Here is a 2,500-nt window from a genome sequence, read left to right on the forward strand (position 1 = left end):
GACATTTTTTTCAGCCTTTTCCTCCGGGTTGACCTGGTGTCCCGGGGGGACTTAGACATTTTTTTCAGCCTTTTCCTCCGGGCTGACCTGGTGGCCGAGCGTCTCGCCGTCCGCGGCCGGAGCTAGAGATGCCCCCCCCCCCAGGCCAGCCTGCGAAGCCGCGGCCAGGATCGGGCCCCTGGAAGTCTGACTAAAAATTTTCACCGACCCCAAAAACGGTTAGGGGGGGCCTCATAAAGCCTCCGGAGCGAAAAAAAAAAAAACGGAAAAAAGGATCGGGCCCACCCGAGGCAGGGGAGTCAGTAAGGGAAAGGGGACGAGGCGGCCCGGAGCCGGGTGCCCGGAGCCGGGTGCCGGCGGCCAGGATCGGGCCCCTGGAAGTCTGAAAAATTTTTTTCACCGACCCCCAAAGTGGTATTGGGGGGGGCTCATAAAGCCTCCGGAGCGAAAAAAAAAAAAAACGGAAAAAAGGATCGGGCCCACCCGAGGCAGGGGAGTCAGTAAGGGAAAGGGGACGAGGCGGCCCGGAGCCGGGTGCCCGGAGCCGGGTGCCCGCGGCCAGGATCGGGCCCCTGGAAGTCTGAAAAAAATTTTTTCACCGACCCCCAAAGTGGTGTTGGGGGGGGCTCACGAAGCCTCCGGAGCGGAAAAAAAAAAAACGGAAAAAAGGATCGGGCCCACCCGAGGCAGCGGAGTCAGTAAGGGAAAGGGGACGAGGCGGCCCGGAGCCGGGTGCCCGGAGCCGGGTGCCCGCGGCCAGGATCGGGCCCCTGGAAGTCTGAAAAAAAAATTTTCACCGACCCCCAAAGGGGTGTTGGGGGGGGGCTCATGAAGCCTCCGGAGCGAAAAAAAAAAAACGGAAAAAAGGATCGGGCCCACCCGAGGCAGGGGAGTCAGTAAGGGAAAGGGGACGAGGCGGACCGGAGCCGAGTGCCTACGGCCATACCGGACGGAAGGCCCCCGATCCCGTCCGATCTCGGAAGGTAAACCGTCCCGGGCCTGGCTAGTACTTGGATGGGTGACCGCCTGGGAATCCCAGGTGCCGTAGGCAGCTTTTCCCGCTGCGAGCCAGCTCTCTCCTTTTCTGGGGAACAAGGGCAGGGTCGCCCTGCCAGGGGCCCTGGGGCTGAAGTCCCTGCCGGCCACCAGGTCAACCCGGAGCCTGCCCCTCTGCGGCCAGCAGGTCAACCCCATACCGGCAGGGGGTTGACCTGGTGGCCGGGAAGCAGAGCGGCCAGCAGGTCAACCCCATACATTCAGCGGGTTGACCTGGTGGACGGGAAGGAAAGCGGCCAGCAGGTCAACCCCATACTTTCAGCGGGTTGACCTGGTGGCCGGGAAGGAAAGCGGCCAGCAGGTCAACCCCATACATTCAGCGGGTTGACCTGGTGGCCGGGAAGGAAAGCGGCCAGCAGGTCAACCCCATACATTCAGCGGGTTGACCTGGTGGCCGGGAAGGAAAGCGGCCAGCAGGTCAACCCCATACATTCAGCGGGTTGACCTGGTGGCCGGGAAGGAAAGCGGCCAGCAGGTCAACCCCATACATTCAGCGGGTTGACCTGGTGGCCGGGAAGGAAAGCGGCCAGCAGGTCAACCCCATACATTCAGCGGGTTGACCTGGTGGCCCGAAAGCAAACCGGCCACCAGGTCAACCCGGAGCCTGCCCCCGCGGGCAGGGGCCAAGCGGACCCCCCTCCGCCCGGGCTTGCCCTGCTCCGAGCCGGGGCTTAATCCCCGTCCGGCCACCAGGTCAACCCGGAGCCTGCCCCTCTGCGGCCAGCAGGTCAACCCCATGCCGGCAGCGGGTTGACCTGGTGGCCGGGAAGGAAAGCGGCCACCAGGTCAACCCCATACTTTCAGCGGGTTGACCTGGTGGCCGGGAAGGAAAGCGGCCACCAGGTCAACCCCATACTTTCAGCGGGTTGACCTGGTGGCCGGGAAGGAAAGCGGCCAGCAGGTCAACCCCATACATTCAGCGGGTTGACCTGGTGGCCGGGAAGGAAAGCGGCCAGCAGGTCAACCCCATACATTCAGCGGGTTGACCTGGTGGCCGGGAAGGAAAGCGGCCAGCAGGTCAACCCCATACATTCAGCGGGTTGACCTGGTGGCCGGGAAGGAAAGCGGCCAGCAGGTCAACCCCATACATTCAGCGGGTTGACCTGGTGGCCGGGAAGGAAAGCGGCCAGCAGGTCAACCCCATACATTCAGCGGGTTGACCTGGTGGCCGGGAAGGAAAGCGGCCAGCAGGTCAACCCCATACATTCAGCGGGTTGACCTGGTGGCCGGGAAGGAAAGCGGCCAGCAGGTCAACCCCATACATTCAGCGGGTTGACCTGGTGGCCGGGAAGGAAAGCGGCCAGCAGGTCAACCCCATACATTCAGCGGGTTGACCTGGTGGCCGGGAAGGAAAGCGGCCACCAGGTCAACCCCATACAGGCAGCGGGTTGACCTGGTGGCCCGAAAGCAAACCGGCCACCAGGTCAACCCGGAGCCTGCCCCC

General features: G+C 63.5%; 1 non-coding gene across 1 annotated transcript; it reads left to right on the plus strand.

Moving 5' to 3' along the window:
* Positions 1 to 932: 932 nt before the first annotated feature.
* LOC141979747 (5S ribosomal RNA) lies at positions 933 to 1,051 on the plus strand. Its single transcript, XR_012637140.1, has one exon. It is a non-coding gene; the product is annotated as a 5S ribosomal RNA (ribosomal RNA).
* Positions 1,052 to 2,500: the final 1,449 nt, after the last annotated feature.

This window comes from Natator depressus, chromosome 28 (genome assembly GCF_965152275.1).
Source record: "Natator depressus isolate rNatDep1 chromosome 28, rNatDep2.hap1, whole genome shotgun sequence".
NCBI classification, from domain to species: domain Eukaryota; kingdom Metazoa; phylum Chordata; order Testudines; family Cheloniidae; genus Natator; species Natator depressus.